Source organism: Calonectris borealis, chromosome 4 (assembly GCF_964195595.1).
Source record: "Calonectris borealis chromosome 4, bCalBor7.hap1.2, whole genome shotgun sequence".
Taxonomy (NCBI): Eukaryota; Metazoa; Chordata; class Aves; order Procellariiformes; family Procellariidae; genus Calonectris; species Calonectris borealis.
In genome coordinates this window covers 8,671,659-8,697,709 of record NC_134315.1, presented here as the reverse complement: position 1 = coordinate 8,697,709, position 26,051 = coordinate 8,671,659, and the positions used below count along the sequence as shown (strand labels likewise).

Sequence of the window (26,051 nt, the reverse complement as noted above, 5' to 3'; positions counted from 1 at the left end):
AGCTGGAATAGCAGGTAATGGAGGTGAAAGGCTGGGTGTAGGAAAAGTCAGTTGTGTACCGGGGGCCCGGGACGGAGTCACCCTTCCATGAAATCCAATAAAACCTGATCTGGTCATGATTAACTCAACATTTTCAAATCCTTTTAAGAGTTCACAAAGAACATAATGTCTAGCCAACTTGTAGTGGTATACGAGAGACCCCTGACTCTAATATCCCAGGATGTCAGCCCTCTACTTGTTTTAGATTTTGATGCTGAACACTGCTTTGCTTCTCAATTCCAGCTTATTTATTTAGCATTCTTATTGCTTTATCTCATGTATAACAAGCCCTTGAACATAAGTAAAGAAAAGTACATTATACGGAAAACTCATCTGTTTGAATAGTCTGAGCAAGGTTTATATTAAAACCACCGATACATATAATTAGTGGCAGAACTTCCTCTTGTGCCCAGAACCTGTATGCTCAGCTGTGAAACTGCTAAACAGAGAGAATGGAGAAGTGTGAAAAGTATCTTTGATGAGGCTCAGCCATGCCCAAACATCCCTGCGAAACACACAGGGTATCACAGGACCCCTCAATACCTAAGCAGGGTCTCCTGTACCTGCTCTACGTCGGACTCCAAAGTCAGTCCAGTTTCTTTCTTCATCCCCTTGCGTGGGGACTCCCTGGGCCAGGAGATGGAATCCACATTGCCCCCTTGCTCCTGAGGGCGACTGCAAAGTGACCCTGAGGGAAACAGGATCAGTGAAGGATTTTATTGGATCTGGAATCTTTCTGACAGGCCTTCATAAATTTGTCTTTTAAAGCAGAGGCCCCTTTTCCATTATACGTATTTTATGGGGAAACAGATGAGTGACTAACAGTGATAGCTATAAGAAGAGAAATACCATTATTTGGGGTAAATTTACCTGAGACTTGCTATCCCAACTGAGACTTGCTATCCCAACTCACTTACTTGTCTTGCTTCTATAATTCATTGTAAGAGGACAACTGTATGTAATAAATACACTAACCCTTGGCTTACTAATGCTGTACTAAGTAAAAAGTGATCAGTGTATACAGCAAAATACCTTTCAACCAATTTGAAATAGTGTTGGAAATGCTCATCTCAATCTTATGAGCAGCTGGGCAGGTTACAGAGTGTCTGAACTATCTTTGCACTTCATTTCTTTAACTACACCAAATAGCTGCTGGGCTCCTTATCTACAAACAGTATGAAAATAATAACAAAAAAAGAACTGAGTTGCATAGTCTCCTCTGTTTCCCTTCTTGATCTTAGGTGGTAATTTGCCTAAATTGGCAACAGGTTAGTAGTAACACACACGTAGCGTTAAGGTTGTTTTTGCGTGAGAGGCAAGGCCAGCGTGTCACTCATGCCTATCTACCATGTTCTGACTAAAGAGGGGAAAACATTCCCTTTCTTGAGCTAGGTGTTGAGACGGGATGTAAGAGGAACTGCTATTCCTTTATGGAAAATAGGTGTCAAGACGGACCAAACTGAACTTATCATCCGTATATGTAGTGAAGACTTTTATATGCTTACTCCAGTAGTTTAGGTGCATAAAATAATCCCCAGAAGGGTATCAGAGCAATCATGCCATGCATCAGTTCCCCTAGCTGAAAACTTTCTCCTGAGGTTCATTCTGATTGCACCTATTTCAGCCTCTGCTTTATTGTAAAGACAGCTTTGTATCTCCCCTTAGGTTTTTTTTCCCCTCTTTTTTTTTTTTTTAATTTAGAAACCTGTCTACATTCATGTCTCACTATTTTGTTGGAAACAGATGGCCCTTCCTGGAGACACACAGTTGAGTGAACAGACACCGACCACTTTAACATGTGGTAGCATGTTTGTAATTAGATATTTAAAGTGCTAGACAATTACTATTGAACCTTGTCATGAGGGAAATTTAGGTCTGTGTTTACCAAGATCTGAATTATAAACTGGATCCCTGCCAGAGCGTTACTCTTGGGTATAAAATAAAAGACGACTATGGTTGAATACTGAATAACATTGATTAAAGCTACCACCTGCCCTGTCTCAGTTATGATAGCTCACTCCTATCTCCCATCCCAGTCCCTTAGTTTTTGTTGACCGTTGCATGTGATTTGCCCATGTGATAAATTTTGGGATGCAACCAGCTGATCATAGGACGTACCACCTCTGTAACATCACTAGTTTAGGGCTCAGCTTCCCTCCTGTTTTTGGACTACAGACAGCTGAAGGCAGCTCCACCCCAATAGAAGAAAGTATCAGTCATTGTCGCAATGGAAAAAAAGCTAATAAAGTTGGAGAAAAGAATGGAAAGGGATAAAAGAAATCAGGGGAGAAATCACAGAGGAGCATTACAGAAGAAGAGGAAGAAGATTTAAGAGTTATCTAATCCATAAGATAATTTAATGACTGCAAACTTTTTACCCTAGTTGGAAACACGCAGCCTGTGGAAGTTGAGAGCAGAAGCAGCGACTGCTGGGGGATGCGGCTGTAGCTCCTTTCGCATGCCTCCCCCATGGCTGTGGCCATGGCTGGAAGTAAACAGTTGCGATCCAGAGGCAGTTCAGTTTCAGAAACACAAAGTTCCCTCTGGTTTCACCTTACTTGCAGCAGAAATTGGGCAGGAGGCTGGAGGAAAGTATTGTGGCTTAACTGAGAGAAACGTTGATGTTTGAAAACTATGAAAATGGTTGAACTTGTAGGTGAAGGAAAACCAGTTTTACATCAAAAATCTCACGCCTGAGCTGCTAAACTCCAGTGGAATACTTAGATATAGGTTGTGTAAGATAAAATAATATTATGACTTCAATTTTTTTAGAAAAACTGAATTGTTAATTCTAAGTTTGGATAAGGATTTAGCAATGAAATGCTTCAGGGATAACTTGTTTTCAGTGGGGAATTCTGTGTACAAAACTGATTACAGGATGGAGCCAAATCCCTGCCAAAGATAGGGGTAGGATCATGAAAGCAGATGAACTACAATTTCCCATGCACTAGAATTCACAATAATGCCAGGAGCAAAATGAGCACAACCAGAAAGTATTTCAAGAGCCAGGACTGAACTATGGGAGAAAGCTGTGTACTTTTCTCTGTGTACCTTTAATCACTTGCAAGATCTTTCTAAAGAGAGGTAGGTGTGTTGACCTTACAGAGAACTAGTACAGTAATTTAAATATTCATTGTATAATTTGGGAAAGGTATCTTGGAAAACTACTTGAAAAGATTTCAGCTTAAGGTTTATCAAAACAAAATAAACACGCAAAATTTTCCAGAAACTGAGTACTGTAGGGGTTGTATAGGGTGTAAAAGATGAGAGGACAGTGATGAAGAACAAGCAGCAAAACCTGTGGTTTGAAGTAAAATTGGTTTTAAGTTATTGGTCTCTTAAGGTTAAAATTTGAAAGCCTCGAAAATAAGCAAGCTGAAGTAAGGATGTCTCAGAACACAGTTTTGATTTGGGCTATGCATGGCAACATTAATTCAGTATCTATTGCAGCATTGTCTTGTAATTCAGCAAAATCTTACAGGATAATAAGGTAAAGTCAGCTGAAAAACTTCTGGGTCAAAGGAAAGGTGAGGGAGTGAAATACAACTCCATTGCAAACACTGAAGAACAGGTTGCAGAAGGCTGAAATAACAGATGCTTGTTAAAGGGATGCGAAGAACTTGCTAATAGTCACCATTAATAAAAAATACCTGTACCTCAGTAAATCAGGGTAGGCCTGTAGGCAACAGTAAATCAGGGTTTGGTTTCTCATGATGTTAAGGATTATGCATCCACACAAAGCAGTCCCTGCCCTGACAAGTGTACAATGTAATTGTTGTCCAAACACATCCCACTTCCTCGCTACAGTTGACTCATAACTGCTTTTGAAAAACTCCCATAGGAACATTTCTTGCAGAGCAAGACGCAGATGTTGGCTTTTTTTCTGGCCTCCATTTTGAGAGCCAAGAGAAGATGGCATCAGTTCGGGTCCGTGCGGGACCCCTGCGGGAGATGAAGCTGAGGTATTTCCAGCAGGTTGGACTGGAAACTGCCAGCTGAGGGAAGCACGGAGCAGGCAAGCAGAGGGCAGTGTAACCACACCGTTACACGGCGCAGAGCAGCACGCCTCCGGAGGCGGCTGGGAAGAACCAGCTACGGGGAAGGCAACTTAAGCACCAGGAGCTGGTTAGGGCAAGCCATGGAGATGGCTTCTGAGGGAAGCCCAGGGTGCCATTCCCGCTCCCTCCGGGACTGCCACAGGGCCGGGTGCCCGCACCTCAGCCGTTCTGTGGAGAGGCTGTGCCAGTGCTGACAGGCTGGGTGCAGCCAGCTGGGCCGGGCCAGGCCAGGCCTTGGCGGAGGTCGCCCACAGACTGACAAGGCCCAAACCCCCCAGGGCGGCCTTGACTGGCATGCTCGGGCCCCGCTCCGGGCGAGGGGCGGGCCCCGCTCCGGGCGAGGGGCGGGCCCCACACCCTCCCCCCCCCCCCCGGCCAGGCCCCAGCCCCACTGCCCTGAGGAGAACCACCACCACCATTCCCGCCCTCCTGAGGTGACCCCCTCCGTTCGCCACTGCGCATGCGCACGCAGCGCGCCGCGCGCATGCGCAGTCAGGCCGGCTGGGCGCCGCCGTGCCCCGCTCGCTGCGCCACACGCGCACCCGCGCCCACCTTGCGGCTCCATCCGGGGACGCGATGACGTAATCCCCCCTCCAGGAGAGAAGCGCAGCTTCCCCCCCTCCAAGTGCCCCTCCGCACGCTCCCTGGCTAGCCAATGAGAGAAGGGCGCCGCGCCGCCGCAAGGCCTCCTGGGGGCTGTAGTCCGACCCGTCCTCCCCGTCTCACCCGGCACCACAGCTGTGCGTCCCTGCCGGGAACGGGCCCGCCCCCCGCCCCTTGTGGGCCGGGCCAGCGCGCCCCGCCGCCCTATGGCAGAGCGGGTCAAAGTTCGGCGGGCGGGCGGTGCAGCCAATGGGAGCGGGCGGGTGCCGGGAGGGGGCGGAGCCGGCTGTGTTTTGTTCAATTGCCGTTGCGGAGCCCGGTCCATACGCGCAGGGGAGGCGGCCCAGGCGGGCGCAGGTACCGGTGGCCTCCGCTGCGGTGAGGGGGGTGCGGGGGAGGCCACGGGGGCAGCGCCCGCCGGCGGAGCGCGAGCGCAGCCGACAGGTAGCAGCCGTTGAGACGGCGGAAGACAGCGCCAGGCGGAGGGGAGGCGGCCAGGCCCGGGCTCCTTCACAGCGCCCGGGTGGCTGTGGGCACCGGGCAACCCTCGGCGGGCGAGCGCCGCCCCGGGGGGGGGACCCTGCGGGGTGGGGGTGTCACCCCGAAGTTGCCCTTCCCCGCGGCAGCAGCCTCCTGCTACCCCAGGGCTGCGGGCTGCTCCTCTCCTTAATTATGTAGATAGCTAGATAAATAGGTATAGATGTTGTATTTTTATTATTGGTATGGGTATTCAGGCGGGGGGCCGCGCCTCTTCATCACGGCGGGAGGTAAAGGTTAGCCCCCCTTCGCCCTGCCATTAGCTGGAGACTCCGTGTGGAAGCGAAACGGCGGCTGCCCGCAGCCCTGGCAGAGGGGGGGAAAAAGAAAAACCAAAAAACCCAAAAAACAACTTATTAGCGTTAATAGTTGCCGCTCGGGATGGGAATTAGGTTGGCTGCGCGGCGGTGCTGTGTCTCCCGAGGCGCAGCGGGGCTGCTGCAGGCGAGGGCTCCGGCCTGCCTCGGCCGTGCGGGGAGGGGAAGGGACGGTCCCCGGCCCCCGTGAGGCTCGGCCGGGCGCGGGCATGCCTTTGTGCCGCTGCCCTGCGGGACGGCTGCCTGCGAGCACACACCGCGGGGCTCCGAGGCGATTCCCCCCTCGGTTGCTCAAGGGTAGAGTTACGTCAGAGTAGGTGCATTTTCCACCATAGCTGCCTTCCACAGTGATTTCTGGGGGAAAACGGTGGTTATGTTCTTCCTTCCCCCCCCCTCAGCAATAAGAAAGTTGATTTCTAATTTATAGCTCGTGAGCGTAACAACCAGTTGGGTTAAAAAGTCCGAGGTGGACGAGTGAATCGGCTCTTTGTGTTATTCCGTCTTTTCTAAGGGCAGTAACATGGCTTTGTTCCGATTATTTGGCATATTAAAGGTCTTCTTGCCCACGCGAAGGCTAAATACAAATGTGTTCTTGAAATTTTGGGTGCTATTTAAGGAGGTCGCTTTAGGTCTCGTGAGAGAGACAGGCCGTTGTAGATGATCCTCCGCTTCAGCGTTGCGTCAGTTATCTAAGCTCTTCTGGTAGAGATCTGAAAGTTAAGGCGTTTTCTCTTGAGGTAAATGATACATCCATCATAACCGTTCAGAAAACAGCCGTTACGGGAGCCGCGCTTTGTAGCAGCGCTGTAACTTTCAGGTTGCAGGGTTGAGAGTGGCTTGGTGAGTCAGACCAGATAAGACACTGGTTTTTAACGTGCATGCCGAGTTCTAGGCCTCGGGATGAGTTGAGCCAGCTGGTCAAATCTATTTTCTGGTTCACTGTGCTTACATTAAAATTAGCTCCTGAGAACAGTTATTACAGCCTTTACTGTTACATTGCCTCCCATTCATATGCCTGACTGCTAGAAAATATTTTTGTCAAAGCCATTTTTGGCAAGAACCAGTAAGTCTGTGTATCTTGTGGCAAGCTGAAATGTTTCTGGATGTGTTTTAATTGTGAATAGTCTGTTTGCTTCAAGTCGGGCTTATGAAATCTGGAGTACAATGTTCGCTGAATAGCAAAAACTTTCCTAATGAAGCATGTGACTTGATCTGGTTTTATAGGAGGTGCAGTGTACATGATCAAGCCCAAAGAGCTTGTATCTTTACAATTATTGTGCTTCTGAAAATGCCTGGAAGAATTGTACTCAGAGGCAAGAGATCAGTATGTGTAGGGAGCTAAAACATATATTCCAAGTAGTTCTGCATAAGCTGGTGGAACTCCTAACTAGAAAATGGGTTTACTACTCATTTATTTTGAACTTCTGGGAAATACTATTCATATTAATATGACTGTTACTTTTAATCAGCCCTATTTTTTGTCAGTAACAAGATTCTACTCTTCATCGTATGGAAGTACATGCTGCCTATTAGATGTAAACTTAAAATTCTGATCTGCAAGATCATCCCCCAGATGAGATCCTTCCAGGACGTTCCATGCTGTGGTAATCTGGCTGTCCTCTCGCAGCCTTTACCTGCCAGTGTGTAACCCATAGTTACTGTCTCTTTAAGTTGAGAATTAAAGTTGATTAAATAATTGTAAAGGGATATTTTAAATTTGGTGTAGTTAAACTTCCCTACTTCCTCTTGAAAAGCTGTTTTTCTGCAGGGTACTGTGATTCAGAAGAATGACGAGACTGAAAGAAGAAATATTATTTGTGTTTGCAACCATTGTGTTAAACTTTGGAAGTTTAGTATATGGCATAAAGCTGTATTTATGAAAATATGGTGGGCAGATAAACTGAAAGCTTAACGTTACTGAGATGGCAGCAATTTATTGCATGGATTGCTTTATTTTAAAAAGGCATGAAGGATTTATTCTTTCCTATAGGAATTCCTTGAGAGTCTGGTAGCCATTACTGTGGCTCCCTTTTTTAGTTCCTTCTCCTTTTCCCTTCCCTGTTCTCTCTTCCCCCTTCCTCTGTTGCCTCCCCCCAATCTACATTCCTTTGTGTTAGCAGTGATGATGGCAGTTCTAGTCACCTCCTGTGGTTTGATAGATTATTCCCTTTGGAAACATGGTGTACTTAAAACTTTCCAAACATGATTCTTTCCTTGCTCCTGCACTTTTTTTGATGCTGTTTTTGAGTTTTGTTCTAAGAATTTGTCATTTCTGGTTCTGCTTTGAGTTTTCTTAAATAGTAATGAGAAGTCTCATTAAACCTTTAGTGGAAAATATTCGTGTTTATATTGTGATTTACATTTCTTTTTGTGTATTTTGAAGGTCATAATATAAACGGAAATTTTTCCTTTTGGCAACAGTGAATTTCCCTCTCCCCTGCAAGCCCTCAAGTCTTGTGCTTCTTTTAGCTTGCTTTAAACTTTCATTTTTATTTCTATAAAATAAACTTGTTGGACTATTTTTAGATTACTAAATTCTTGAGATCTGATATTGATGTAAGAATGATCTTGCAGGTAAATGTTCATAGGACCATGTCTTTAGTCTTACACAACCTACACATAAATTTTGAAATGTATTATGGTAGAACATGTAAGAGATTCCTGTCCATTATGGAAGTAGCTCTAACTTTTATTCTAGGTACTGTAAGTAACATAAGCTTAGTGAGGGGGTGAAAGTACACACAGAAATCTGTGAAGGGCTTTTTGAGCACTCCTGCAGGAAGGGTTAATGAGCAGAAGTAGCCCTGTTCATTAATTCTAGGGAAGAAATTCATGGCTGGGAAAACAGCTACTTGAACTCGGTGTACTGTAGTGGCTGATATTTTCTTAGTGGGTAAGTTGTTTTAATCTATGACTGTGTATACCTGAGAGGTAGCCATTTATGTTGACAACTTGTTTTTTTGGTATATCATGAAGTTTGTGTGGTTAACAAGATCTTAGCTGACAGTGAAATACTGCAATCCAGTGATGAAAGGGAGTCTGTATAAAAAAAAAAAAATCTGTGCTTTGTTGGTTTCTCTTAACTGTAACCACTCTGCTAGGGGCATTGAGACAGTCGTATTTTCAGAAAATGGTTTTCTTTCAGGATTTTTCTTTCCCCCTCAAAAGGAGGCCTGTAAAAAAAAAAGTGTATTTTTAACTCCTTTCTAGGCTGTTTTATGGATTTTTTTTTTTCTGCAATGACCCAACTGGGTATTGCAGTACTGTTGAGTATAGAAAAACCTGAAATTAAGGTAACTGTCAGCTCTTTAATATTGCCATTTCTACATTTTGTGCTGTTTTGGCTTTTCTGTTCAGTCAGTTTGGGAAATAATGTCATCAACAAGCTGGCAAGAAACTCCTCAGCTAGCTTGTAATGTTTTGTAGTGGGCAGAAATAACTTCTGAAGGCCATGTTTCTGCTAATTTTTAGGTTGAGGGGAGGAAGTAGGCAGGGTTGTTACCAAATACATTATCTGGGTTGTGGCTCTCAGTTTACTGACAGCAGTATTTTTTTAAGCAAGTGGTTGAATATCAAGCTTTAGACAATATGAAATGTTTCAGATAGGAAACTTACTGAGTTATAAAAACAAAACTAATATAATTGGCTTTCCACTGTTTGAACTTGATTATATTTTAGTGAAACACAGGCCATCACTTATGTTTTGCTTGTTGGGTGTTAACAGTAAGATGAAGGGTTCTGATGACCTGATGTTAGCATCATTGCTCTCAAGTTGGTATGACAACATTGGTTTAAGTTCCTGTGAAAATTAAACTCTAGTATAGTTAAGTACAGGGAAGAATACTGTCAATGATCTATCAAATTGCAGGCCTGGAGGTTTGGACATACTCACTGTGCCAGTGATGGCAATTGCTCTTCAATGTGTGTAAGTCTGTCTGTGCAGATAGAGTGAAGAGTGTGAAATCAAACAACATTTTGCCTAGAGCTGTCATTAGAAGTGTCATTTGCAAAACTGACTCAGTATACCAAGACCTACATGTCATTGTGGGAAAGGCATTTGAGATGGAAGAAAGCTGTTTCTGCATTTGCTGAGCTTTAAAATTGGAACCCAGCTGGTACAGGAAATAGTTGAAGAAATAACTGCAGCACCACTGTCTGTACCTCTACTTTTGTGCTTTAGGCTGAGAACTGTGATGCTGGAGGATAGGATCTGGATTCCTCTTTTTCTGAAGAATACTTGTTTCTCCTTAATACCCACCCCCCATCCAGCCAGTCTTGGCAGCTGGCTTGTTGTTTATTTGTTAATGCACTTAAGTTTTCTGGGTTTATGAAAGATCACATTTATAATTTGACAATTTCTGCACTGAAGTTAAGGTGGGTTAACTTTAAAAATGAACAAAAACCTTTACTGTCCTAATAAGACTTCATACAACAAGGCTGTGGCTTCTCTTTTACTGTCGCCTCCCCTTGAGCCATGAATGGGAATAATAGGAACTTCTGTTGGTGTTATATTAACTTTAGGTCTCTAATTTGCATCTCAAATAACATTGTGAACAGCATTAATGCCTTTGAGGGGTTTGGGAGGTTTTTTAATTTGTAGGGTAAATGTGTTTTTTAACCTAATTGGGCAGTTCAAATTATTATTGCAGCATGTTTGATTTTTTGCTCTGTGCAGTTCGTGTTGATGTGAGTGGCACTAAATCATTCCTTCAGTGCTGTGCACATGTATTATGCTTCACCTTATTAATTGTGGCTTTAGATTTTGTAGTAGTAAAGTATTTCTCCATTTCATACAGTTACTACTGGATACTGTGTGATGTTTGCATTCTTTATTCTATCCTCCAAAGCTTGCTTATAGGGAAAATTTTTGTTTTTAAGCTACTTCTTCCTTTAAGTCCCCCTACTTTCCCAATGAAAAATGCACTTGTCTGTCTTCCTTCACGGTTTCTGTTGATTTGACCTCTTTTGGTTTTAGAGGGATGAAAATTTACCATGTTTAAGGAAGGATGCAAGTGACAAAAAGCTGTATGTTAAGATCTTATAAACCCTGTTGCTCTATCAACTTCCATAGTCCAAAGTATTGTGCAGAATATGAAAAAGGTTAAAGTTTGGAGCTTCAGGTGTGATGTAGATTATGAATCAACAGAGTTGTGGGAATGTGCTTGAGGCTGGATGGGTCTGGATCCTCTGGGTTCTGTCTCTTGCAGCTCAGCATTTCTTAGTCAACATGTAGATGGCCACTGATGTTGCAGGTGGCTTTTGTATCATGGTATGAACCAGCTTTGTTTTCATAACGTAGGATACTTCTGTTCTATGGACCGTTTGATGGTGTGATTTTTTTAAGTGATGGTCTCTATAGGATCTATTTGTATGGTTGTAGTTTTTTTATGAACAGACAGTTAGAATTACAATCCTAGGTCAAAAAAAAAGGAACCTTTTTGCTCAATTATCCCAGTCTAATAGTAGTGGTAAATAATTATTCATTATGTCCTATTTGGAATGAAGTGTAGTGGTGTGTAAGCATGCCTCAAGACTACTGCTGTGCTCCAGAGTGTAATTTGATGCGGTGTTTAGTAAGTGAGGAGAAGAGAGGAGTAACGAAAACAGCATTCAATAATTACTTGAATTGGCTACAATATGGTATATATTTCTTGTAGTGGGAAAGGGGAAAGGAGTGGGTACCCAGGACCACATCTTTTCATTTTTTTAAAAGTGATGAAATGGAACAACAAGGTTGAAACTTGATGAATTTGAGGAGTGTGAGTAACTTGGACCTGTTGCCTGCTGTAAGGGGCTACCAAAAGTTAAGATACAATAGCAGAGTTGCTGGTTAGAAGATACTGCTGGCACTGGAACACGTGTGAAGCTTAACCCGCTCACTTCTCAGTACGCGTGGTAGTCCACTTGAGCTTGGCCACCCGTGTGCTTGCTTACCTCATCTCCTTCCATTAGTGCTCCATCCTGACTAGGCCTGTCTAGTTCAATTTTTGGATAAGAAATTGCTGAATTCCTGGAGGGTAAAGATGGACTGGTGCTGCTTTCTTACTTTCATGTGTCACAAATCAGAAGGATGGCATTTAAACAAAGCAGACAATACCTGGATAAGTACTTGTAGTAACCAAAAGTATTACAGAGGATGAAAAAGGATAGTATGTTGTCTCTAACCGTTGCATGCTTTGTAGGTGTCCTATTTGTGCTTGAGCTCTTAAGAGTTAATTCTTTCCTAGTTTAGTGACTTTAGATTTTGCAGTTTAAATGTGAACATGTAATTTATCTCAGGCACAGACTTCCTCTGACTGGCTGTAACTAATGCTGTCTGCTTCAACCCCCCATCTGTAAAATCCTGGGTATATTAGATTTTATTTTGGAGCATTTGGTTTGTGTGCAGCATTTTCCATCCTCAGGAAGTCCTAACCAAGCCTGAGGCTACAGTTGTAGTAAAAGGTGCGTGCATATGTTGTGTGACAGTGCTTTGTGACACCACATCAATGAAAGCTATTACATCACTCTTCTAGGCTGTTAGAAGGCTAAGCACACAGGTCTTTCTGAAGTAATCGGCTTCTGGTTTCTGTTGGTCGGAGGAGAAAGGTACAACAGGAGACTGCAATATTGCGGAAATTTGCGTACTGCCATGGGAGATGATTGGAGTTTGTTTATTTCTGCATGAAGAAAGTATGAGGCAGGTGTGACTTTTTTTTTCGTTGTGTAGTAAAGTAAGCTGAATGTGCAAATCCTGAAGTTTTAATTTGAAAAATCAGAAAAGTAACTTCTAGCTCATTCAAACTAAACATACACTGTAGGAGGGTAAGCAAAGACATTACAGTGGCTTGAAATTGAGGTAGTCATTTAAAAAAGAGTAGGGCTGAAAAAGGTGTAGGCTGGTTGTGAGAGTCCCCTGCCCCATACCAGCACATCTAATGTGATTGATAAAAGAAGCTTGAGCAGCTCTACTTTCTCCTCAGTCCAGATCTTTACTGTCCTCAGCATGAAAACTTGTTCTGAATATGGAACTAGACATCTTTACTGCAGGTCAAACTTATTGCCTAATTCCCTGGGCATGAGGGACAGCTATTCTTTCCCCTGTGGTAAGGAATCTTTTAAAAATATTTGAACTGTTCTTTGTCATGTTCCTATTTCCTTGTGTCTTGCCCTCCACCCTGCAACCTTGTGATACTTTTGGCCTAAATAAAACTAGTGTATTCAGCTCTTCCCAAGAGGTCATGTTTTTTCAGCTCTGATCATTCTTGTTCTTCTCTCAAGTTAGTTCGCATGGGTCTTCGAGTGTGGTGCTTAAAGCCCAACTTTGTACTTTGGCTGAGGCTTTCCTGCACTGAGTGGAGTAAAAAGACTGTTTCATGTGCCCTGGAGCTGATACTCCTGTTTATGTATCCCCATACATTTGACTTTCTTACAACAGCTTAACACTTGTTTCAAGGTCAGCTTGTTGATCCAACCTAGCCCACAGCTCTCTCCTGAAGAACTCGCTTTCCTGTTTGCTCAGTTAATCCTGCCTGAGCATACCTTTCAGAACTGAATTGTATCCTATTTCTTTTAGAACAGTTTTCCAATTTGTCAGTTACACAGAATTTTAATGCTGTCTTACAGTTCTTCCTGCCTTTCTCCTACTTGTAACAAGCCTACTCTGCTAGCAACAGATGATGGAAAACAAAGAAATCTGAACTGAGCTGGGTTCCTGTTTGGTGTGTTCTCCCATGCACCACTGATAACTGCTCTCTGGGTATGGTTATCCACTAGGTATTGCATTCACTATACAGCCTTTGCTTGCTTGCCAACAGCAGAAGTCTTTAAACCTAGGTGTATGACCTCAGTAGGTTCTCTCTTGTCTCTAAACCCTGTGACTCTGATGTCACAGTGAACCTGCTGGGTGCTACTCGCCTCCTTTTGCCTTTTAGTGCTCACAAAAGGTTCCCCCTTCCCCTGGGATTGTACTGGAACGTGGGGAATTGGAGACCAGTCACTTGAATTTTGACCTTTTTCTGAAGGCAGACGTGGAATGAAGGCAGGTCTCCTAGCTTCAGAAACTAATGTCCAAAACGTTTTTTTAAAAAAGTGAGGCCTATTCCTGTCTGTACTCAAATATATCACATAACAGCCTAAATATGGTACCTTGCAAATAATTCCAGGTGTTGTAGAGTGACTCTGAAGTCATCTGTAGTTAGGGTTGTTCTAAGCTCTCCATGCTTGAGATGAAATTTCTCTTGCATTGCAAGCTAGGCGTTGAAGAATAAGCCCCAGTACTTGGAGCTAAATTTTTTTTAGGGTACTTTTTTTGTATTTGTATACACAAGTATTTGTTGATATCTCTATGGGTGCAACTTTCTCTCTTTGAAATCTTAGTTCTCATGATATCTCCCATACTGAACTTGATTCACATAACGAATCTTGCACTTTATAGAAACGGGTTTCTCTGAGCCCTGTCTCTGGGATTGTTTGATACAGTTCTGTAAATAGTCTTCGTTGTTGCTTCTCCAGCATCTCTCCCTGTAAACTTTCAAACTACTTTGCGTCTCCACCTTCCAGTAATTTCCTTAGTCTTGCTCTAATCATTGCCCTGTTCATAGTCCCTGCACATGTAGCAGCTTATTCTCATCACCCAGATACATTTGAGTGTAGTTAAAGTTTTAGGTTGCCTACATGCTGGAATAATTTGTCTTCTTTCCACTGTGTGCTCAAAGGAGACAGACATCTATCCTTCCAAATCATGCTGCAGTCTTAAATTGGGCAGAGGTTTAGGAAGTCTGATAATCCTTCTCTAAAGGTGTTGAATGTTTGTTAGCTGAGATTACTTGAGTGATCACTTTTAACTCACAATGTGTTGCCAAAAAAGTAAGGCAGCATCTCCTGGTGTTGAGAAGTTAAAGGCAATGTGGATGGTGAAATGTGTGTTGAGTGGATGTAATACTTTTTTGTATTTTGATACACAAGATGAAGTATAATTGTTTGTTTTTAAAAAGTCCTTTTACTTTTTCATAACATTAACTTATATTTGCGTAACGACATATCTTAAAATAAAATCACTACATTTCTTCTTCAAACTGTTAAGATATAAGTAACTTCATGCTGTTATCCCAAAGTGTCAATTTTTGCTGTGGAGTAGTAGGACTGAGAAGTATCGCCCATCTTACCCTTGAAAAGGTGGTGGCTGGCATGGCTTGGGTAACGTGGGGATTAATGCTGTGCTTGTTGTGTGCAGCATTTGTGCACTCACTTGTACAGCAAAGCATATCCCAGTTCCTGCCCTCAGGTTAGACATTTGGGGTGGGATTTACTTGCTTATCTTCTAACACCTTCAGCTGTATTAACTTTCCAAGCTCCTTAATAGTCAACAGAAACAGGGATTTTGTTAGGATGCTTTTTTCCAGGCTTGTTTAGTTAGATGCGTCCTGCTGTCGGTGATGCTGCTAGGCAGGCTTGGCTGCGGAGACTGCAACTGAGGGTGGTACGGGGAAACTGTGTTCAGACAGGCTCTTTCAAGGTGGGATAATCCTTGGTTGTGGGAGGTTTTTCTATATTAAGTGTGATGCTCAAATTTTAGTAATATAATGTTACAGAACACATGTATCCTTGAGACTAAACTTTATAGTTCTGTTAAATATACAGTCTTAAACTTTGGAACTGCTTGGGGGGGACCTTCCCTTCCTGTCCCCCTTTTCTCTGTTGAGCACAGGCTCTGAGAGGATCAAATAAAACCAAACCTGTTTCTAAATTCTGAACTAGTTATTGAACTAACTGTTAAAGTGAACGAAACTGAAGTTTTGCACCTGCAGAAAAGGCTGCAGCTGTCAAAACCTTGTTTATCACTTCAGTACTTCTTGGGTCCAGGTGCTCAGCCAGTGACTTCCCCCAATGCAGTGGTTTGATGGTTTGAATCTTCAGCAGAAAAGATGTTACTGCTCTATGCCGACTACTGTATGCTTAATCTTTGCATGAATGAAGATGCCAGAAACCCAGATGTAATTTCAGAGGCTTATTTTAAAGTGTGTTTAGATAGAACTCACTTTTTATCAATATTGAAAGATCATTTGAAAGATTGAGAGTTTTCAGGTGAAGAGCTGCAAGGACATGCTTGCATCTCTCAACTGTTGACTTTACCAGATACATCTTTACTGTTTTGTCCTTCAACTTGGTTATCAGAAGTTGTTCTTGTCAGAATGCAGTCATCTGTAAGGATAATTGCCCAAGTGGGAGGACACAGATTTCCCTTCCAAACACTAATGGTCCTGTCCTCTCTTGCACTGTTGTTGTCTGCAGATGTTATGTGCTTGACTTGCTGGTCAAGTGACTTACCTGCTGCCATTTAAAGCTGCTAAATTTCTGTAGCAATCAGTGAAGATTAAAACTGAAGGCTCTTCCCCTTCTTCAACTTTCACTTTTTACCTGGCATTTTTGTGCTCAAATAAAATTGAGTTATTCTGCCCTATACAAACTGAAGTGTGATCCATAATACTTGTGTACTGCTCAGCACCTTGTGCCCATTTGCTTGCCGTACAGGAGCATGGTTTTGCATTAAGGCTTCATAGCCTGTACGGTGTGTGTAAACTTAATGATTTGAAGTCCTAGTGACTTCTATGAATCCACTTTGGCAAATTAATCTTTCCATGCAACTTGCTTGTAGAATTAATGACTCACTCATTAAACATCTGATAGTGTTGAGGTAATGCACAATGAAAATACTGAGCTTTTTCATGAAGCAGAAGGTTGTCTTTCAGTATTTAAAAACAAAACAAAGGCCAACAAACAGAAAAATCATGCTGATGTAGTTATAATGGAGTTCACGTTAAACTATTTTTTTATCTTAACATAGTTGTCTTCTCTTACATGGTATAATTTTTTGTCTCATGGTGTTTCTTTTAGTTCATGCAATTGTTACAAACGCTTTTCCTAAATACCTACTGCAGTTGTGTACCCCTTGGTTTGTGTCTTGACCTCTAGCACAGCGTTTCCTGAATCCAGCTGTTCAGTGCGCTGTTGAAGGCTGAATGCATAGACAAAGAAAGTAGTTATCTTGCTTTTGGAATGGTCTAGTGAACTAGTAAGAGCTGCGTAGCTCAACTGAGCTAATTTTGATTGAAGTACCTTAAGTCTGGCAAGAGGGATCTCCTTGGTGATGCTTGAAGTGATACCTGAATCGAATGCTGAAAGCACACACAATATTGACATGTATATTTTGTCTTTGTGTTTCATTGCATTATTTTAATGGACTTTAATTTGTGGTGTGTTTATACTTGGAGCATTTGTGGACTGTTACTGAGGGTTCACGTGTAGTAGAGCAGTATATATGTAGTGCAGATCTCTTCAGAGACTTCGCCATTCGAAAACTCATGGGATGTGCAAAGCAGAAGTTGGAAACCAAGAAATAATGAAGTTGATATGAACTGTAGTTTAGCAAAGTAAGGAGCAACAACAACAAATTCTTCAAAGTAGCATTCAGTTTTGGTATTTGTAGTGTAATACCTGAGACTTCCTTATGTTAAAGAAAATTCTTGCTACTTGAAAGCTGTGTGGTGTTTAGGCTTTTTTCTGAATTCTAATGGATCACGTAACTAGATGGGTGTTGTAAAACTTGAGGTCTTTCAGTGTTCCACCTCTTGAGGTGGTGTCTCCTGCCAAATGAATTCAAGTTCCTTGAGTTACAAATTACAGATGGTCAGTCATGATTGAGAACAAGTTTGGGCCATGAGAGGGAACTTGGTTGTCTGTTAGGCACCGTATCTCGTATCTGTTCACTGCACTTCTGTGCTCTTTCAAGATAGATGATATAGCAGAAAGCTTTGACTACTGTATGCAAGCCTGCATAGAACTTTACTCTTGTATAGCTCCTCCTGTAATTTGCCTTCTTTTTAGACATTTAGACGTTTTATATGAAGGTATGTAAATAGTGTATTTGTAATAAATGGCTAAAACAAGGATACGCACATACAGGTGCTCATTCAGTACAGTTACACAGTGATCTTCCGGAGAGTTATAATTTTGAGACAAAGACTGAAACTTTTCTTACCCTACTAAATTGGGCATAGTACTTTGTGTCATGAGAGGGAATTACTACTCTTAGTATGAAAAATTAGGACAGTAAGGCTCAGGGAGGAGTGTGTTTCATGTTATTGTAAGCATTGAGATGTATGGATATTTACAGAGCACTGCTAAGCACTTGAGTTCTAAATTTAGCAGTATCTGCAGTTCACCAGCTGTACTATTTACTGAAAAATATTTGGACTACTATAGGCTCCTTGTTTTTAATTTCCGTAGTTCTACGCAAGCTAATGTTAGGAAGACTTCCCTGTGTGCAGATTATATAGCTCATTAGATCCCTGAGATGCCATGAAGTAGCATCTTAACACAAGTGTTTTTCACCTGGCCTGAGGCCTCCAGCAAGAACATTTCACACTCGGGATCATAAAAACAAACCTAGTAGTTGGGCTTTTTATTTCAGACAACCAGATGTCTGAAACTCTTCAGAATGAACCTAATGGCAAATAGGAGGAGGCTTATTAGCTGTGTGTGTTTTGGGAGCAGGATGTATGGGAGAGATTTGTATAATCCCTCAGCTCCAAGCTTACAGGGTTTAGTAATATAACAGTACTTCAGTACTGATATTATTTCAGTCTCTCATGGGGAAGCAGCACGTGCATGGAGTAATCATCATTGTCACTGCCATACAGGGTCAGTGCTACATATTTTTCAGGCCTGAGTATTTTTAAAGCGTGTATATGTGCCTGCTTGACTTTTTAAGGGCAAACACTAGAAGAAAGTAGGTGATACTACTGCTTATCTTCACTTTTTCCCCTGGCTTTTCTTCTCCAACTGACGGAGTGAAGCAAGTATCTCAGTAGTAGAGCCAGTTAATCTTCATCTATATGGTTTTTTTCACAAGCCTTGGAGTAAAATAAAATCTTGTGTCTTGTATAATCTGGATCATTTGCTTTAGTGGGAGTGTGGTAGGCTTAGGTTGGGGGTATGTGCATTTCTTCAAACACTAATATTCTCTGTATAAATTATTATTTATAATGAATCTGAATTTTGTATCTTCCTGGAGACTTTGTGTGCTAAATAAATACTTCCATTGGTTTTAAATAGAATATTTATAAAAACAGTATGTGGAGGTGGAAATAATTTGTGTAGGACCTGAGCTCCAAGCTTTCAGTAATATCAGAGACTGAAAGTTACAGTAATACTCTTAAGTGATGATTGCCCACTAGGTTTTGTCCTGAACTACTTAAACAGATAATAATTCTTAGTTTGAGCTAGTGTAGTATTGAAATAATGACTGTTAGCGCATTTAGTTCATAATTATGGCAAAAGCAAAGGGCTTGGAGTTCATGTATAAAAGCCTCAGTAGACCAGACTTCCCGTTCCTCAACACTGGATGACGTAGTCTTGTGCTTTCTGCAGTAATGCTGAGAAGAGGGAGGAGAAAGAGTCCAAATCGCACATTGCAGGGAGATAACTGGTCACGGGCCAATGCTGATGGCTAATTCAAATGGAACTCCAAACAGAGTAGATGTAAATATCCTTCAGCAAAATTAACAGAATCCTTGCCTGTCATTTAAATAGTGGTAGATTATTTTAGGAAAGAGAACCTAAGTAACAAAAGCATCTTGGAAAAGCATCTTGGTACAGGATCAGACGCAAGGCACAGCTCATCTGTTGTCCTGTCTGGCAAAGAGACTTTAAAAGACGCAGGATGACTTGTCTGTGATGTGAATGTTAGGTCTTCCTCAAGTCTGAAAGACAGGTTTAAACCTGGGAGACTGATGAGACTTCTTGCTGATAGGAGCTGGCGATAATAATTATTTAACCTCTGGCTGGGTTGAGGTCTTAGCCCTAGTTTTCTCTGGTGATACATTCCCTGCTTTAATCAGGTATGACCTGGAAAAAGTCTCTTGAGCTTACTTCTCCGCTGCTTCTATTGCTTTGAGAAATTTGCTTTATAAACTGTGACAAAGGCTTAACATCCCCCATCTCCACCCTTCCTTCGCCTTTCTGGAAGTAGACTTTCCTCTTGCCTTAAAAATAAACCCAAACCACCTGATAGTAACTTGAGAAATAAAGGGTAGTATTTATTACAGACAACAGTTCATTGTGTAACAGAGTGAAATCTTCCGTTTCTAATTCAAATTTTATTAAACAATCTTAGGTTTTTATTTTGTATGTGTTTCTCGGCTAAGCTGGATGAATTCTGCATCTGAAGAATGAGAAATCTGTACACCAAAGTATTACCTTCAACCTCTTTCCAGCACATCATCTGGCTGCAAATTTTGCAAACTGGAAACCACCATCTTAAGCCAGGATATTCTCTTTAGTTTACTTCTGGTGCTTCTGCTTGCAGGTTTTCTCCATCTCACATGGCAAGGTCTGTTTTTTCAATCAGAAAACTCAGAGTACTACTTGTTCCTTTTGAGTTCAAGGGATTTGCCAAAAGTGTTGCATTTTAAGTAAAACAGAGTCCAAAGGCTGTGTGTGATGGTTGAGGCTTTACTTCCTTCTCATAGGGGTTCTCACATGTGAAGTGTGGGAGATGGAGTAGAAACGAGTATGTAGGATGCAGCCTTATTTTAGTAATGGTTTATATTTTGTCATAGCTGTCTCAGTGACCAGTTGGTGTTAGAATGATGATGCTTTAGGGTCAAAACAGTGACATTCCGGGCTCTGTAGGGATTTTCTGCATTTGAGGCAAGTGGACCTAATATTTATTCTCGTCTATCTGGAGGCAATAACAACCCAAATCCTAGTTTTTCCACCTTAGAATGGTGAAGTAAGTCCTGTCTTGCACATTAAGTGAGGTATGTTCTTCAGCAGACAGTTTTGAGCTCTTGATATTGCTTGTGCTTCCTGAGCCTGTGGAATATCTGAGAAACTCGACTCCAGTGGCCATCAGTTAATATAAAGGATGCCTTCTAGCGTATTTTTCTTGTCCCTTTTTGCAGTTTTACGCTGGAGTTGTGGCAACCTTAATCCAGGCTTGAAGACCTCATAATATTGAGGCTTCCTTCTAATAAAAACTGGCTTATGAAAGCACTGCATGGAGAAAACGAAGAGATTCTGTAGCTCAAGAAATCTCTCTTCAGTGTTTAAAAGAAACTCTTGAATTGTAAATGTTGGAACTAACTTCTTTGGCTTCATTTTGAGTTCTAGCATGTGTAGAGAGTGGTGTTGGGCCTTACCTGATTTTATGTCACATCTGAACTCTTCAGGGAAAGGAACTACTACTTAAACAGGATTTGCTAGGTGGTTGTGAAACGATTTCTACAGAATACAAACTAGGGTTATAAACTCTACTCTTTTTTGTCTCTTTTGTTCAGAACCTGTTGTTCTAAGACACTATTTTCACACTTTGTAGAGAATCTCAGAAAACAAAGGGGTGCTAGTTAATTGTGCATTAAGAGAGGATCCCTAAAGTATAACATGCTAGGAACTGAGGTGTCCCCCTTCAGTACCAATCCCCCAAAACATTGATGGATAATTCTATAGCTGCAGGAAACTTTCTAATTAAAGCTCTGATTTTTTTTTTTTTAGACTTGATGTGGAATTTTTGAAGGTTGCAGAATAACTGCTCTGCAGATTAGTGGTAAAAAGGATAGAGTCCAAATAATTCTCTTTAAATGCCTGCTGTCGAGAACCTTTCTGGGCTAAAAGTTATTAATAGACTTATGTTATTATGTTACAAGGAATGCTTAGCCTCCCTGTGAACTTCTTAGTACTATGGTAAATAATGTGTAGTTTTAGTAGAATGTTCTCTTTCCATTTGGAAGCTGGAATCTTGCGTTGCAAGAAACTAGGCATTTTTTTCAGATGGCATAAAGTATTAGTTTAACAGTTTCTAAAAAGCTGGTCTTCCAACTGAGTCTTGCTTCAAGCATAACTAGGACAGGGCAGACAATGCTCTGTTAAAACTTGATCAGTCTTCGGTGATGTTTCAATTTTGAAATGCTGCTTGGACACTGCAGAAAGTGCCAGGAGGCAAAAAATCACAACATCTTTCATCTAGAGTCTAGTAGCAAAATCATCTAGATCTGGAGTTAGTATTGCTGGGGTGATTAGCTGCTTTGGCTTGCTGAAGCAGAGATAATATTTTAAGGGACCTACTTATCCGAATTGGAATTTTGACTCTAGCTAATCCTTTTCTTCTGCTGGGAGCTGGCTAAGTACGTCTTTATGGGATTGTTGGTAATAAGGGTTCCATGTAGCTCTCTGAGAGAAGAGTAGGAATAATGTGAAGGAACGTAAGAGGGAACGACCTTCTGCATTCTCACTGGATAATTTAGTCCCATAGGCAGAAAAAATGGAATTGTGATCATCAAGAAACACCTATGTTTGTGTTATGGGGAAATAATCTAAAATCTTGTGATCTTTTCTTCTTTATCCAAGATGGAACTTCCAGAGACAGAGGAGAAATTGTTAGAAGTGTTTCAAACAAATGTAAATTTTCCCAGCGAGATGAGCTGTTGCTGGAACATTTTGTCCTGCAGGATGCAGAGGAGGAGGAGTGGGTTGGAAATGAGTCTGGCTGCCTTACTTTCTTAGAGCCAAGAAGAGATTTTTGAATTGGCTTTATGTTCTTCATCAGGACTCTTCATATCTTTGAAAGTAGGTTGTCAAATTGGATGAGTCTCTGACATCCTTTAATAGTCTGGGGGGTTGGCTAATCCATATTTTTAGTAGTCTTCCCAAAAAAGACTCCAGTGACATCACTAAGAAGATACAGAATTCGTGACATGAGTGCTTCTTTTCTTTTATCTCCACCCTTAATTTTGGCAGAGATTTTACAAGTCATTACTACTTGTGGCTAAACTTTTAAAGAAATAAAACATCTTGTCTTTAGTAGTACTATAGAGATAGAATAATAAATCTGTATTTTTCTCAGACTTCAGAGTGTGCCATAGAACAGAACTTTAAGTCAGAGATAATGGTGATACTGATTCCATCACAGTTCATTCTCCAACTATGAGGAATGTTAGCTTTGGCTTGCATTTGGAGTTTGATTTTTATGTTCCATTTATTTTATTCCTTTTCATTAGTCTACCTTTCAGCAATAAAAGTAGCTTCTCTTCCCCCCCACCTCTCTCACCTCTGCCCCTCAGCTTAAGGAGATCCTAGTAAGATTAAGTCTCTCCCAGGACAGAGACTGACTAACATCTTTTGTTATGCCTGTTTATCTTGGATGGCTCAGCTTTCTCACTATTCTACCTAATCAGGCTCCGTGAAGGATGGTGTGCTAAGGGAAAGATGGCCATAATCTTGTAGGACTTCATCCAACTTGGAGCTCCAAGGGCTATTATTATTACCTCAAGGCTTGGAGGATCTTAGTGTTTGAACCTGCATGCCTGGCTCAGCTGCTACCTGTAGAGACTTGGTGACAGCAGAGGTGTGTATCTTTGGGGTGTGCTTACAGGTTGTATACAGAAAGCAGGGCATGTACTCGCAATGGTAGGCAGAACTTGGTTGTGCTAAGATCTATGCCGTGATGCAGCTGAAGAAATGCAACTTCAGCAGGATCCACGTTGCCCTAGCAAGGATGGTCAAATGGTTCCTATTACTGAAAATCCAATTGGTTTGAAGTGCCAAGCAGTTTGAGAGGGATTCAGCCTGATAAGCATAAAGGGTGTGATAAGGAGAGACTGAAAAAGAAAGTTAGCTGCCTTTAAGCAGCTTTGGAAAGACAGCATGGTGGAAAAAGTACATAAAATAAACAGCTTGCCATCTCTGTGGGTATTTTAAATACATACCACAGCAGAGGATCTTGAAACAAACAAAAGAAAACCCCAAAATGTGAAAATACCATGGGGAGTTTTCTGTAGTGTAAGGAACTTCCTTCTAAGAGGTATTGAGGGCCAAAAGCTTGTAAGGCTTGAAAATACATATTGATGAAGTTTTAAAATGACAACAGCATAGCGAAGCTAGAGTGACTCTTAAGAGTCTTCTGCCTCCTAACAGCCAGTATTAATCAGCAAAGATGAGGGAGGCAATTCCTGATAAGAGTATAAATAGCTCAACCAGAGTGAACCAGGACTTTGGTCCCTCTGAGTTAAGGCGCTGAGGCTGCAGGGCTGATTTCGGATCACTTTGAGCTGCTAAGTTTAGTTGGTCAAAGGAATGTGAATTGGAAAAGGAAAATAGCAGCAAAACTTGTTCAAACCTTGCTTTGGAAGGAGTTCCTAATTATAGGAGAATCTGCCTGGCTCAGTGTGGGAAATGCTAATGTCAACTGGCTTTCTTGTGTGACTTTTCTTTCTTTTTTTTTTCCTGACGCTGTAGTTGGACAGGCACCTCGATAAGCAGTGTCGGCATCCCACAGTGTGCCCATACAAGCATTTGTGTCCAGTTCATGGCAAACCAGACTGGGGAACTGATCCAGCTAGAAAACAACCTTTACCAGAAAAAAAGGAAGTGTTTTGTTTTTATCCAACGATAAAAATTCCTTGATCTAGTAGTTCTCTGTGTAGTAGCAAAAACACTTGTGCTGGCATGCTGCTGTGGGCAACAAATAGCCAGAGAAGAAAATGTGTTGGCAGTTGTGATGGCAGCCAAGGTATATCAAACTGCGACCTAGAATGGCTTTCATTGGTAGGAGCCTGATGATGGTAACATTTTTCCCACTTAAACATTCATTATGCTGTCATTAGCAAGAAGGACTGCCCTGTAGGAACAGTACTGATGTCCACAGTGTATACCTAGCCTGGTGGCTTGCTTTGGACCAGCATTAGTCTAGTGCAGGGTGCTGAAGACCTAATGGTGGCTGCAGTGCACCTTCTGGCTTTGTTTCAGAGTGGATTACTTCTCGGCAAGGCTGGTCCGTGATGTGAGATGAAGCATATTAAAGGAGGATGAGGAGGAAATTCATTTCCAAAGCATGCTTCTGATGTGAACTAAAACTCATACTCTTAGGCCTTGTGCTTGGTATTGAGAAATGGAATTTCCTGATGGAAGGGAGCAGTAGAAACTGGGAGCTGATACATGAAGGCTTGTCTGGCTAATGTCACTTTTTCACTCCTGTCGCATGTAGCCCTTAAATACATACTTAAAAAAATCTTTCTCAATGGAGTGTCTCATTTAAAAAAGTATTGTTGGTAAGTGTGACTTGCTAAAATGAGAAACTTTCTGGGGAACTTCCATTTTGCTTGTGTTTCAGAATTGATTGGGTTGCATACTGTCAGAAAGGGCCTGAATGGTTATAACTCTTTATCACTTTCAGTATCTGGTAGGATTTAAGAATGTGGATAACTACCATTCAGCTTGATTCTGAAAGTGCCATGCTTCTGATTTCATTTGCCTCCCCTTTATCCTTTCATGCAACTGAATGCGTCGGTTCATTAACTAAAGACTAATGTCCTTCTGTCTATTCTGTCCTTATTCTAGCTTGTATTATGCTGACTAAAATTTCAGTGAAACACTTGAAGATTAGAACTAAGCAAAATGTAACTACATTGTAGTTAACTGATTACAGATCAAAACCTTGTTCCTCCCCTGTCTTTGGTAGTTTTCTTGGATTTGCTTTTTTCCTTGAGGGAAAAAAAACATACAAATTCTTATATGGTGCTTCCAAACAGAAAAGTAATTAAGCACCTGCTGAACTTTTCAGCTGGTTCTTATTAGTAGCCTCTTGGTTGTGGAAATCTTAATGATTAAGATGAATCTGAAAGTCTTTGTGCTGGTTACTAAGCTCCTCAGCTTCAGTATATTTTCAGTCTGTATATGGACACTTTCTGACCCCCAGTCAGCCTTTCTTTTGACCCCTATTCTGGATTTCTAGATCTAGTTTAAACTTCAACAGGGTTAAAAGGGACATTACAATGTTTGATCATGCTACTCCAAATACTGCTCTGTTCACACACTTGCCCTTAAACTTGCATAGCATTTCATGAACTGCACTTTGCTTTGGCAGATGCTTGTGTTGAAAAGGGTATATGCAACTTCTACCAGTGAGTCTATGAACTTGAGTGTGTTTGATATTTGACTTGGTGTAATTTCAGAACAAGATGTGGTAAATATTTCAAGTTGTTGGGTGCTTTCCTGAAAGATAGGACACATTCAGTAAAAACAGACCAGTGGGATCTCCAGGTATCTGGGTAGCATTATTTATGGTTGAGGAACACTTGTAAGCATCATAACTTATAGCAAATAGAAGTAGGTATGAGAATGAGGTCTAAAAGATGGGCAGAAATGATGATTGTGGGACAGCGTTCAGGCTAAGGGAGGCTGTTACGTAGCAGACTTCTGTGAAGGTGAAATAGTGTATGCTTAGCATATGAAAATTATATTTGAGGATGTACTCAAAGGCAACAGGTTTAAAAGATAATCTAACATTACCATTAATACTATTAATATCTTAGTTTCAAATGGGTTTAACTTGGGTCATGGACTCAAGTGGCTTTTTTCTTGCTACTACTTGTTATTTAAACAGCTGATAAGTAGCAGTGTGGAAAAGAGGCAATGTTTTATGGAAATATTAATTTTAAAGTATTCTTTTCTGCTATTCTTT

General features: G+C 41.6%; 1 protein-coding gene across 5 annotated transcripts in view; it reads left to right on the top strand.

Moving 5' to 3' along the window:
* The first annotated feature begins 4,957 nt into the window (after window positions 1–4,957).
* Window positions 4,958–26,051, top strand: part of FAM53A (family with sequence similarity 53 member A) — a 72,847-nt gene continuing 51,753 nt past the window's right edge. For 2 of the 5 annotated variants that reach the window (XM_075148533.1, XM_075148528.1), the window contains exon 1: window positions 4,958–5,057. The gene's annotated coding sequence lies outside the window, so the exon portion shown is untranslated. The other 3 variants (XM_075148530.1, XM_075148531.1, XM_075148532.1) reach the window with 3 other exon arrangements.